This window comes from Monodelphis domestica, chromosome 5 (assembly GCF_027887165.1).
Source record: "Monodelphis domestica isolate mMonDom1 chromosome 5, mMonDom1.pri, whole genome shotgun sequence".
In the NCBI taxonomy this organism is placed as follows: domain Eukaryota; kingdom Metazoa; phylum Chordata; class Mammalia; order Didelphimorphia; family Didelphidae; genus Monodelphis; species Monodelphis domestica.
The window spans coordinates 128,212,463-128,227,192 of record NC_077231.1 but is presented as its reverse complement, the minus strand read 5'-3'; the positions used below and the strand labels follow the sequence as shown (position 1 = coordinate 128,227,192).

Below are 14,730 nucleotides of genomic sequence, written 5' to 3'. Positions count from 1 at the left end.
CGAACTAGAAGATTCCTGTCTACTTACAAATTGCAAACACAATTTCTGTATTTATTGTACAAAACAGGCATATCTCCCAACATGCATTGGAGTGTTTCATATAATGTTATATAAGAGCAACATTTACTGACTGAAACTTTTAACCTAAATATGCTTAGATCTTAAGTACACTCCAATAGCATAATTACCATGTGAAAAACTAATATTGTTGAACAATTATTATCCTTACTCAACTTGACTATTACATTCTATTGGCTTGTTTCCCTTTTTTTTCCTAAATACTGAAATTGAAACTTTAAATTGATCTTCATTTCACTTTACAGTAAACATAAATCACAAAGTTGTGTTGCAAAATTGTTAAAATTTGTATTTTTTCCTTTAAAAAATTAACAAGAATCGGTGATTCTCATCTACCACTCACCCTAGACTTGCCAGATGTCCCTCCCATTCTATTCAGTCCCAAAGATTCATGACTCCTGAAGGTTTTAGCTGCTGTATATTGTTATCCGGGTCCTTATGCAATGTTTGATTAAAAATCACTGGAGTTTTTCTATAAAATTCATTCATATCTACTTCCATCATACCTTCCTCCATAACCTGCACTTGAGTGCTGACTAGCTAGACCACCATAACTAGAATGGTTTGGCATGCCTATGCCTGTAATCATTTGGATACTATAAGTACCACCACTTGCTCCTACTGCAGAATTCAAGAAGAGATCTACAAATCTGTGTCCAAAAGTACCACCACTTGCTCCTGTAATAGAATTCAAGAAGAGGTCTACATATCTTGTTGCATATTTGCTCCGTATTTTGACATAGCTATCACAATATCTTCATAAGTAATAATATCAACACTTTTTTCCCAGTCACTCTGCCATCAGGACCAATTTCAACATGTACTACAAGAGAGTTGAATGGTGAGAAGAAAATTATGAATATCATTTTCAATAGATGTGTAAGATAAATCTCCTATGTGCACACAATGGCCTGTTGCACTTTGTAAAGTGTCCACAATCTCCATATCTATGATCAAACATTCGTCCCCAAAACAGTAAGTCTCTTCTAAATCTATCCAATTCAAAGCCATATACATCATTATATCTATTGTAGTCATCATAGCTCTCAAACCTAGTTCCACTATTAATGTTTGTCATAAAAACCTTGCTTCCACTTTACCTTTTTAAGATAATCACAATGAATATGAACTTCTACCTAGCTGTTCTTGAAGAATTCAATGTACCTGTGCCTTATTCTTTCCCTATGTAGCTTCAGAGCTTTTCCAGCTATTTCCTATGAAACAAATTCCATGAAGACCTCCATCATAATCATCCCTTTTAGTTCCCCCACTGGAAATGTTATCCCATTTGAAATGCTAACCCTGAAAAAAAAAAACTGAACAATTTTCTCCTTGCTACAGACAAGTGGGAGTACCATAAGGTGCACAAAATCATCGCTGGTCATGTTAGGCTATTCAGAATAGTATGCTTCAACATGCAATCCATTTCAATGTTGTTTCATATGACTACTTCAACCTAGTGTCCCATAGTAAATTAATCTTTTTCCGGTGCCAAGTTGACTTCATCATATGATTCAACAAGTGCTTCTCTACTTGGTCTGCTTCCGTAGCTATAGATGAAATGAATTCCTGATGTCCCATTTTAAATTTTGTATCACAAGAAATGTCAGACTTCATCAACTAAGCAGGACCAGGGCAAGTTCTGTACCTATGTAATGAAGCCCTCTCTACTTTTAATGTTCATTTTCCTTGGTCACTGACAGTGGCTCAATACTAGACTTTGGCATGGACATGAAAAAATACCACCGAGTTATTTCTGTTATATTTAAGAATGAATTTTCCTCCAAGTACAAATGCAAAAGTCTCATCTATGAAATAATACACTTCAAAGAAAATCAGAGATATTGCTGTGGCTATTGATCTTTGGAAGTCGTGTTTCTTTCAAAGATTTCTCAAGCTCTTTATGAAAGAAGTTCAGTTGCATGGAAGTGCACAGGAAAGCAGGATAGAAAAAATGAATTCCCAAAATTACAAATGACAAATTATTGTAGCAAAGCAATGAAGTTAATCCTCATAAAACAGACACATCCCTTCAGGGAAGTACATATCTATAGATGGTTGACAGATTCCTCTACAGAGCTGCTTAGCCTTCTACTAGTTAGAAAAAAATCTTGAGATCAGAAAAAAAATGCTTCTGACTATTGCTATGAAGACAAATAAATGATTGTCATAGTTAGGTCAATAAAGAGATGAAAATTCTGAATATTTAGGAAAATGTAATTTTTACCTGATAACATTCATTTTTTCTTTCAATATCTTGCTGAAATTCTCATTAGAAATCCAAGTGAGACTCTAAGTTCTGGCCATCTTCATCAGACTGTAAAAATTATTCCTTTCTCTGGACTTTTAATATCTAATGTACCTGGTAGTTGACTCCCATGGAAGCAATGATAAGTTGCTGATAAGTATATTGATAGGAAAAAGCAGAATCTTTCCAGAATTGAAGAAATTCCCAAATGGAGATAGATAGTGTCATGCTACCTTTACCCCCATATTTTTATGGTTTTATTGATATCTTCTGATTCTTATATCAATATTATTACCCCAATTATCCATCTTTTTGCCTCTCCTAGAGAGCCATTATGTATAACCAATGACATTTTAGAAAGGAAAAGAAAATCACCACAAATGAAAAAAATTGAAATAATTCAAAATCTTGTGCAATGAGTAATACCTGCAAACCTCCCGCCTTGATGAAAGGGTGAGTTGAAGGCAGTCTGTCATTTATCTTCATCTGAATCCTGTTCACTTTGTTAATTTTGTTGCATTCCCTTTTGAGTTTTTGGTGGGTAGTTATTCTTTTCATTTAAATTGTTTTGTAGTTATTATGTGAGATAGCAAGTTGGCACAGTAGAAAGAGAGTTGGGCATGAAATTAGGAGTACTTGAGTTCATATCTGGCCTCAGACACTTACTAGCTTTATGTCCTTGGACAAATAACTTACCCTCTATTTGCCTTAATCTACTAGAGAAGGAAATGACAAACCACTCAAATATTTTTGCCAAGGAAATTCCATGGTTGTACAATGATAGTTATAGTATATATTTTTTCATTGCTCTACTTACTTTACTCTGCATCAATTCATATAGAACTTTCTGCTCTTCTTTGCATTTGTCAAACATCATTTCTAACAACACAGAAATATACTATTGAGTTCATGGACCATAGCATGTTTAGCCATTCCCCAATTGATGGCCATATACTTTGTTTCTAATTCTTTGCTATCATAAAAAATGCTACATTAAGTATTTTAGTGTGTATTGGGATTTTCTCCTTAACAATGTCTTCCATGGTGTATAAAGCCCAGCAAAGAAGTTTCTCATTCAAAGGTATGGATATTTTCATCTCTTGATTTTCATAATTCCAAACTGCTTTCCAAAATGGTTGTACTATTTCATAGCTCTGGAAGATAGCACAGATAATCTTTTCTTTATGAATTTGGATGCTAAGGCATTAAGAGTATAGAAGTTTGTTTCTAATATCAGCTGTCTATGGTTCCTTTCAGCATCATAGTTTCTTTGTTTCTCCCTTATTATTAATATTTACTATTTGCTTTTGCATTACCAGATAACATAATTATAACACCCTTTTTTGGATTCACATGATGCATTATACATTCTTTTCCATCTGCTCAGTTTTATTTTCTGAAAGTCTTTTTTATTGTATTTCTTATAAGGAACAGATTGCAAGGTTTTTTATCCACTGTTCTTTTTATTTTTATATTGTTTTATCCATTTGCATTTTAAATATGAGTTAAGTTTATATATTCTTTCATCTACCTCTAATACTTTATGGGATGTTCAAGGAGCATTAGCACCTCTGTTGTGAGTTTGCTAAGCCCTTTTCAAGACTTCTCATTCACTCTTGTTGTCCACCTGTCACCCAACTCTCACCTGGCACTCCAAGAAGCTATAGCATGTATAGTGGCCAGTAAACACATCTCTGTTGACAGACTAAGCCAATTTGAATGTAACCTACAAGATTCAATCCTATTATTAAGATGAGGATATATTTGTGCCAAGAATGTTAAAACTTCTATCCCTTCACACACACCCCAAGAAATGGACAGACAAGAATAATTTGTTCCAACAGCTATAAATGTAGCTGAAACAAGTATCATGGAGCACTTCGAGCTTTGTCAGACATTAAGGGTATTACGGTCATTAACTGCATCCTGGGCCAATGCCATTTTCCTGACTTTTGTCTTGACACTGGATGTCAGTGACTTTGGGAGAGAGAGTGAGGCTGACTCTCACTTCACCTACTGATACCATTTATTTGCTTGAATAAAGAAGGATAAACAACAACAATTAGATCTGGAGGTCATATTTACTTTTGTGGTTAATGTTTTACCTGTTCATTTATCCGCTTATGTTAAAATGTGAGTTTTCTTCTCCCTGAGATCTTTGGTAATTTCAGGGTTTCCACACCCTGATTTTTCTGTATTCACTTTTTACTCTATTTTTCTTAATGGCAATTTTTGGGGGGCTAGATCTCAAAGGATCTTCACCTTCTCCTGCAGTATGCAGTTGATGGTTCACTATGCTAGAATTCAGTCCCAAGTCACTTTTGGGTAGACAGAATTGGCTCCAGGTGGATGCTGAGTTCTCCATCAGATATATTGGTATTAATGAGCATCCTTCCCCCATCACATGCACACACACACACACACCCATGCACATGTGCATGCATACACTCAGGCACATATACAAAACATGCTAACCCAAGCTCCTGTCTCTCTGTCTCTCAATTAATCAATTCTCTGGTTTCACACCAGCAATTCAGAGCTTTGTAGCACAGATACACATCCATGGTGCTTAACTATCTGGGGTCTACATGGCAATGGAAAGAGCAAGGCAGAAGGAAAGTGTGGGGTTGGATTTTGTTTCAAGCTGAGGAAGAATAGAATGTGTGATTCGGTTAACACAAATCCATTTGTACAGCCTTTGCATCAGTTAGATGCAAACCTTGCTTCTGTGGAAGGTGGATAAGGGGTGCAGAATGAATTCAGGACAGATATCAGTTCATGGATTTTATTTTCACCGTCCCTTGGATTCTTTAGGTCCTCCTAGACCACGGAGACAACTAAAGTTGTCTTTAGAAAATAATTACTATTTTAAAGATGTCATGGATAGCAAAGAAAATGTCTAGTTCTCCATCTAGTTACTCACATGACCTCAGATCCCCATGCTATCTTTCACAGATGTTTAAGAGAATAATAAAAGAATTGTAACTAAGCAGTCTTAAACACCCTGGCAATTCACCTGATTTAAACCCAACTGAAAATCTAAAGACTATAATCAAATCTAAAAGTTTAAGAAAAAATGACTTCATCTAAAGTATGATTAGTATTCAGTGTAATAAAACTGGCTTTGTTAAGCAAAAGTTAAGTGATATTTCAAAATAGTAAACTCTGAAAATCAAGTAAAGCCAGTAATTTTATTGGACAAAGGGAAGATCTAGTAAATAATAATTTCTGAGCTGTAAAATAGTATAAAGTATATTTTATGTAAAATTTAATTATTTTATATATTTGTTAATTATCAAATCATTCTACTTTTGAACTCATGCAATCATTTATTACCTCTTTACAATTCTAAAATCCTACCCACTTTCTCTCTTTAGTCTCAGTAAATACACAACTAAAACTTTGCCTCTCCTTCCATCTTGCATCAACCTTATATTTGTTTCACTTACTTGAACAACTGAACAATCCACTCTTTAAGGATGGTTAAGCTCCAGTTATTTCACTCATCTTTTCTTACTGACTCTGATTATCTTTTAACTACTTCTTTTCCCATCTTGGGCCTTCTTTTCTGGTTCCACACCTCTTAACCTTCCTTACTATTCTTTATTTCTCTTTAACTCTGCTCCTTTTATTTAAAACTTCTTTAATGCAACTTAGAAGAAGAAACCAGAATATTGTGCTGAGCTAGAAATTTATTGTCTTTCAAATTTTTCAGAATTCTTTCAAAATTCTTTTTAAATTTAATGTCTGACCATTGTCATTTTAGTATGATTGAGGTAGAACTTCATTTAAGGATAATACTTATATATCATTAGAGTATATCACATTCTACAATCTTTCCTAGGATTGTATAACGTCAATTATACATGTATACAATTGTATATGTATATGTATATACAATGAATACAATTATATATGTATATGCTATTTAACAACTCCTATGTATTCAAGTACATTCAATGAAAATTAACTGAACTTGCAAATCATCAGCATAGTCTATTTTACATTTGAACAGCTTTAGTAGCTAGGGGATTATTTGCAATGTTGAACTAATAATATATATCTACATGTATTTCTACCATTATTTCTAGTTTTCCATTGGTAGCAACATATAACATATCTACGACTTCTTTTACATAATACTTCAAATTTTGAAGACTACTATCCTTAATCTACTGTATTTTATTTTTAGTCTCAATGGAACTAGCTCCTTCAACTATTTTTTTACAAAACATAATTTCTATGTTCCTCAATAGAATATCCTACAAATGACCTGACTAAATCAAAGTATGCTTATAATATTTCCACTTATCTGGACTCTTTGTTTCTATGAATGTATGTATGAGAGTATTAGATTCTATAGGAGCTTTCCCATATTTGCAATCTCATCAAGGTAGATCATGACAGCCTGTACTTGTACAACTGACTTTTTAAATTTTAATTTGTTCTAGTTTCCATGTTGATACAATTTTTAATATCCATTTTCTGACATTTTGCACTTTGTATTATTTTCCGCCCTCCCACCCCTCCCAACCCTCCCCACTCTTCAAGAAGATAAGTAATATGTTGGTTGTACATATATTATCATACAATACATATCTACATGTTTATCATGTTGTGAAACAAGATACATATTGCTTTCACTAGAGAAAAATATATGTAGGAAATGAAGTAAAAAATGAAATACTTCAAATCTGTATTTGGATTTCATTTGTTCCTTATATGGTGTTGGATGTCCTTCTTCATTTTGATTACTTTGAGGTTACCCTGAATCCTTTACTTGTTAGTGGTTACATCATTAGTTTTTACTCTATAAAATGTTCTCCTGGCTCTTCTCACTTCACTTTTTCTCCCTTCATATAACTCTTTCTAGATTTTGAGTAATCATCTTGTTTAACATTTCTTATGACACAATGGTATTCCATCATGATCATATTCATCGTGTATACTACAGCTTCTTCAGGCATTCTCCAAATGATTGACATCCCTTCAGTTTCTAATTCTTTGCCACCACAAAAGAGCTTCTATGAATATTTCTGTATTGGTATGTCCTTTTCACTTACCTTTAATCTCTTTGGGATACAGACCTAATAGTAGTGTTCTTGGGTCAAAGGCTATTCAAAGCTTTATGATACTTTGAGCATGGTTCCAGATCTCTATCCAAAATGGTTGTATCATTTCCCAGCTGCACCAATGCTGTATTAGAATCCTAATTTTTATACATCTCCTTCATCATTTATTACATTATTTTTATTCTTATTAGCCAATCTTGTAAGTGTGATGTAGTATTTCATAGTTATTTTAATTTGCATCTCTCTAATTAATAGTGATTTAGAGCATTTTTCATATGACTAAAGATACTTTTGATTTTTTCATCTGAGAATTGCCTTTTCATATCCTTTGACAAACTGACTTTTCAAATCTATTTTACATTACATGGGCAATCTTTTCTTATAGGTAGCCACAAGCATTTATATCAGTCTTGTACCATTGTTAGTTTCTATTTCATTCTCTTTTCACATGTGTAATTATCTAATGAAGAAAATGTTATCTGCTGAAATAGGACAAGCACCTGCATTACTTTTATTAGCCACTTTTAGAAATTGTGTACTTCCTACATTTCACAATGCTTTGATATGTCAATGATTTTTTTATCTCAGATTGAAAGTTTTCCAGTCTTATCATCCTGAGTAGCTCTTGTTTCAGACAGCCCCAGAAATATTTTGCTTTATTTTTTGTAAAAAATCTAGCTTTAAAACTTCGTGTAATAGTAGAGGCTAGTATTTTATATGTTTACACATTTAAAATAATATAGTGCCCATAAAATCCAAATTTTCTTCTTTTTCTATATTAACTCAAAATAAGAGGCTAAATACATAATTTATACTGAGAAAATCTACTATCTTTTGCTTAAAGCAGTTTATATAGCATTCAAGAAGAGAGAGTGCATAAAAAGTAATTTACATTAGATTTCCAACTTATTTAAAATACCTATAAAGATGTGTTCAATAGCATATAATAGACTAATTATTTTATAAGTCCTTATAAATTTCCTTCAACAAAAAGAAGCTAATGAGGTTATAGTGTTGCCGAAACATTGGAAAAGAAAAAGGATGCAAACATGCTAGAGAAATTAACTCTGAAGTGCTAGATAATTGTAGAAGGTCCTGAGCAAAAAGGAAACCTAGATGTGTAATAGTCATAGCACATCCTGTCTTAACTTGTCTCTGTAAGAACAAATGAAAAGGTTAATGTCGTTCAATTCCATAAACATAGTGAGAAATTATGGCACCTTTGAATTCTAATCTTACCCACAGTCCAACTGATTGAATTCCTATGAGAATACTATTATTTTCAAATTCATTCAATAAGATGAAATTTAATTAACTATATGCTTAGTCAGGTGTATGTATATATGAACACAGATTTTATAAGGATATAAATATTTTAGTTACAGAAACTTTACTGTTCTATGAAGTCACTTTTTGGAAGAAACTTCCCTAATTATTTTCTGGGTGAAAAAAAAATTCCTTTTACTATCTTCTTCAGATTATTTAATTTGAAGTGCTAACATTGCACATGATCCAGAAACCTACAACCTTGGGGATAATCATTGACATTTCAGTGTTGTGCTCCCTTCATGCAGTCCATTGCCAAATCAAGCTTTTCATTCTTTAATAGTATCATTTATAGTCATGAATTAAGATACATTTACTACCAAATTTGCTAGCTCAGAAAACTGAGTCTGGAGATATAGAGTATTTCTTATGACCATTTTATTATGGTTCATGTGTTTAAAACTCAAGTTGTTCTTTATAAACATCCTTAAAATAGTTTGTTTTGTTTTCTACTATATTAAACACAATGACCTCTAATTTAATACCCTTCAATATTTCTGATTTGCCTATAAAAACCTATTATTATTATTTATTCACCCTAGAGGCAGACTAAATAATTCTCACTTTTTTTCTCATGTTGTTATTCAGTCATTTTTTAGTCATGTCCAACTCTTCATGACCTCATTTGGAGCTTTCTTGACAAAGATATTGAGATAGTTTGCCATTTCTTTTTCCAACTAATTTTGCTGATAAAGAAACTGAAGCAAACAGGGTTAAGTGATTGGTCCAGTTAGTAAGTGGTTGAATCTAGATTTAAACTCAGGAAGATAAGTTTTCCTGATTCCAGGTCCATCACTCTATCTACTATATCACCTTACTGCTGCCCCCCCTTTCTCATGACAACATGACAAATACTAGAAGACAGTTATTTTTACCTCTAAATCTTCTTTTCAAAGCCAAATATGCCTAATAACTTCAAAAGATTTTGTATATGCATAAATGAAAGTCATTCACCTTCATAGATTTATACCTTCAAATGTCCTCCAGTGTTTGAGGAGGTAATACATTATAATGTAAAGAGAGTTGATTTTATAGTTACAAGATCTTAGTACAAAATTCATCTCTTTCATTCAAAGCACTGTAACTTTGGGTAAGCCATTTGACACCATGTACTCTGTACTTCAGTTTTCATATCTGTAAAATGAAGGGGGAATGAATGTGGTGACATCTCCTCTTCAATTCTATAACTATAATCCAATTATATTCGATTGGATATTTAAAATAATCCTAACAATAGTGTCTCTTTTAAAAGTTACTTCCTTTCACAGCTACAGATTGTTAAATTGACATACTTTGTTACAATGAACAACAGTAGGACTTGAGGGGATTTTTTTTTCTTTTGGTCTCTGTATCTATAATGCCTAGTGTTTTGCTATTAGGCATTAATAAATTGAATTTTTGAGAAAAAGAATATCCTCCAGAATATCAATTTCACTCTTAAATTGTGATACTCTAAAAATGAATACTACCTCTGAGCCCACTTGTCCAACTGGTCACTTAAAATCATAGGTCTAGTTTCCAGAAGACGATAACTACTTCTTCCATAAGTATTCTACAGGTAACACTGAAGGGCTGGGTTTTCAAATACCATTTTTTTCATGAATCTTCATTTGGTGTGCTTATTATCCATCAACCAACAGAGCTCTGCTAGATTTTAGAGAATAAATTTAATGAGAAAATCCAGCAAAAATATTAGTTTCAAAAGCATGACCCATCAGCATATTATCTTCTTAGATATATAACACTCCTTTGAAGAACTAGCTCAAGTTTAAAGTAAAATTGAAATAAGGCATATGTATAGAATTGTGGCGAGAGAATACTACCTAACTCTTGACTTCCTAATTCTTATACTCTGTTTATCGATCCCTTATGTGGTAACATCCTTTTTATTTAAATTAAGGTTCTCCATTGATCCCTGAAGATGGATGTAATTATATAGACCATAATTAGCATTTCTCTCTATCACAAGGGGTCATGATTCCTAAAGCTGTTACTGTCCTTGGAGGATTACCTTTCTGCCTCCATATATAGGCTCTTCCTTTATCTTCAGCCATTATGGGAATCCTAATGGAGATGATGCATTTAATGATAATTTAATTACTCTTTTGTTGTTATATCTATTTACCTAAAATCAGGAAGTAATAAGTGCAAAAACTGAGATTCCATGTTACAAAAAAAAATTGATCTGGAGGCTCAGCACCAGAATTATAAGCATTTATTAATGAAGAAAGAGATACAGAGGAAATTGAGAGATTTCAGCCTTAGTATAACTGATTCTTAATTTGGCTGATTAAGGCCCTGCCATTGTGACAGCTTAGGTGCCATAGATAAAGTGTCAAGATAAGCCAGGGCATGGACAGCTCAGAGTACAAAACCCCATCATCCCCCACACCTTGGTGGCAGGTATGGAATCTAAGAGAAAGACCACACTTCCTGTCAGGATTTAAGAACCCTCCTTGCCCACTGACTTTCCCATGTCCATTTTGTGAGGACATTCTTCTGACTCTCCCACATTTTCTGGGGATGCTCATGTTAATGTTGTTGATACCACATTGTCATTCACACTGATGCCAGGAGATATAAGAATTAGATTCTGTTCTCAGGATCAATTTCCCCTAAATAATTTACTTCACACACATATATTCAAAGGGAAATATAAAAAAAAATTGCCTGTGCAACAGTGTATCTACTCTTCTCCCTTCCTGTTCTCTACCACTAAACTTAACTTGCCACCACAGAGGAAAAGAAACAAAAAGTGCTTGTTAGAGAGGTAAGGCATTTCTTTTCATTCACCTCATTTCCTTCTCAGCAATTGATGTTTCATGCATCATTATTCCTCATCTACTGAGAAGACTCTGACCCCTTGTACTAGCCATTTCCTACTCCAGCTTTATTACTTTTTAAATTTTTTTATCTAGTTAACAAATTCTCAGAGTGAATCATATTCCTACAAACATGCATTTACATAATAAAAAGGAGAGGATTAATAAAATGTACATGCATTTTATAAATTATAAAACTATAAAATAAACAAGCCTTAAATAATCTCAAAGGAGGAAACAAAATGAGAGGAGCAATAGGTAAACTGAATAGAAAAAAATCTATAAAAATGATAAAGAAAATTAAAGCTCATTCCTTAAGAAGACTAATGATTTTAATTAATAAATTCTTAGGCCATCTGATTGAATACAAGAGAAGAGAAATTAAAATAAATCAAATAGCAAAAAATGAAAATGAAATCACAAATAAAAATTAGAAAGGAGAATCAAAATTTAGAATGAAAAATTATTTGCTAACAAAATTAACCACCCAAAACATCAAAGTGAGGTATTAAATAGTCTATCTCAGAAAAAAAAGAAGAAACATCCTGTTTCTGATAGATTTGCAGGAGAATCTATTATAATTTAAAAGATAAATTATTGGTAATATTTTCAAATTATTCTCAAAAATTAAAAAATGTGAGACATATCATATGTTTAATATCTAAACCAGGGAAAGATAAAGCAGAAAATGAGAACCATAGAAATATCATTAGCATATTAATTTAAAATCTTCATAAAATTCTTTCAAATAAACTAAAGATATTCATCAAAAAATAATCATGATGAAGTTGGATCTTTTTGTTCTGTAATATTGAAAAAATTATGCCAAATGTAATATTTAGAAATTGGTTTAGAAATATACCATTAGTTTAAAAAGGATTGTTATGGTCACCATTTATAAAATAATTAATCGTTAAGTCTTGCAGATGATAGTAGCTTTTAACAATTTAATTTGAATATAAATATGGCCTAAGAAACAAATAAGGAGGGAAGGAAATAGAAAAATATTTACTAGCCTACCACCCTAATCTTATCAACCCACAAGAATGTCTTCCACCCAAGGAATCAATAACTAATCACAGACACCCAGCCAAAGACCTCCAGAGAAGGACCAGATGTCCTCTAAGGTTCCAGTTTTCATTGTCCTCTTCCTCCACATACTTTCCTTTTCCGGTGTCCTGGTCTATCACATCTCAGGAACCAATCAAAGTTTCTCTGACCTAGATCCATAACCCTTAGTTCCAGGTTATGATCCTAGGGCTCTTAACCTGTGACCTCTGTTTGGAGCATTCCAGCTATGCTAATGGACTGGCTCAGATGAGCAGAAAGTTCATGACCCTGGGAGGAAGGTGTTCCCTTTACACAGTTCCTAAAAAATCTTTCTCTGTTTCATATAATCAAAATTGTTTGTCTTTCTAACACTGAACCATCTTCTTAACTTTTATCAATTCAGCTACTCTAGTATCTTTGATAAGAAATTTCCAAATGGAGTCATGAAGAGTCAAACATGATTGAAAATAACTAAATAACAACAAGAAACTTGGGATGTTGTTTCATAATTATTTTCTTTCCCATATTTCTTTTTTTAAATTATATTTTATTTGATTATTTCCAAGCATTATTCATTAAAGACATAGACCATATTCTTTTCCTCCCCCCACCCCCCATAGCCGACGCATAAATCCCCTGGGCATTACATGTTTTCTTGATTTGAACCCATTGCTATGTTGATAATATTTGCATTAGAATGTTCATTTAGAGTCTCTCCTCTGTCATGTCCCCTCAACAGCTGTATTCAGGCAGTTGCTTTTCCTCGGTGTTTCCACTCCCATACTTTATCCTTTGCTTATGAATAGTGTTTTTTTCTCCTAGATCCCTGCAATTTGTTCAGGGACATTACACCGCCACTAATGGAGAAGTCCATAATGTTCTCCTGGTTCTGCTCCTCTCGCTCTGCATCAGTTCCTGGAGGTTGTTCCAGTCTCCATGGAATTCCTCCACTTTATTATTCCTTTGAGCACAATGGTATTCCATCACCAACATATACCACAATTTGTTCAGCCATTCCCCAATTGATGGGCATCCCCTCGTTTTCCAGTTTTTGGCCACCACAAAGAGCGCAGCTATGAATATTTTTGTACAGGTCTTTTTGTCCATTATCTCTTTGGGGTACAGAGCCAGCAGTGTTATGGCTGGATCAAAGGGTAGATATTCCTTTGTCGCCCTTTGGGCATAGTTCCAAATTGCCCTCCAGAATGGTTGGATCAGTTCACAACTCCACCAGCAATGAATTAATGTCCCTACTTTGCCACATCCCCTCCAGCATTCATTACTTTCCTTTGCTGTTATGTTAGCCAATCTGCTAGGTGTGAGGTGATACCTCAGAGTTGTTTTGATTTGCATCTCTCTGATTATAAGAGATTTAGAACACTTCTTCATGTGCTTATTAATAGTTTTGATTTCTTTATCTGAGAACTGCCTATCCATGTCCCTTGCCCATTTATCAATTGGAGAATGGCTTGATTTTTTGTACAATTGATTTAGCTCATTATAAATATGAGTAATTAAACCTTTGTCAGAGGTTTCTATGAAGATTTTTTCCAAATTTGTTGTTTCCCTTCTGATTTTAGTTACATTGGTTTTGTTTGTACAAAAGCTTTTTAGTTTGATGTAGTCAAAATTATTTATTTTACATTTTGTGATTCTTTCTATGTCTTGCTTGGTTTTAAAGCCTTTCCCCTCCCAAAGGTCTGACATGTATACTATTCTGTGTTTACCCAATTTAATTATGGTTTCCTTCTTTATGTTTAGGTCACTCACCCATTTTGAATTTATCTTGGTGTAGGGTGTGAGGTGTTGATCTATTCCTAGTCTCTCCCACACTGTCTTCCAATTTTCCCAGCAGTTTTTATTGAATAGTGGATTTTTGTCCCACAAGCTGGGATCTTTGGGTTTATCATATACTGTCTTGCTGAGGTCGCTTTCCCCCAGTCTATTCCACTGATCTTCCTTTCTGTTTCTTAGCCAGTACCAAATTGTTTTGATGACTGCTGCTTTGTAATATAGTTTAAGGTCAGGGACTGCAAGGCCCCCATCATATGTGTTTTTTTTTTCATTATTTCCCTGGATATCCTTGATCTTTTGTTCTTCCAAATGAACTTTGTTATGGTTTTTTCTAAATCAG

General features: G+C 33.4%; 1 pseudogene; it reads right to left on the bottom strand.

The window, feature by feature from the left end:
- Positions 1–514: 514 nt before the first annotated feature.
- Positions 515–1,561, bottom strand: LOC100618927 (heterogeneous nuclear ribonucleoprotein H-like; annotated as a pseudogene).
- Positions 1,562–14,730: the final 13,169 nt, after the last annotated feature.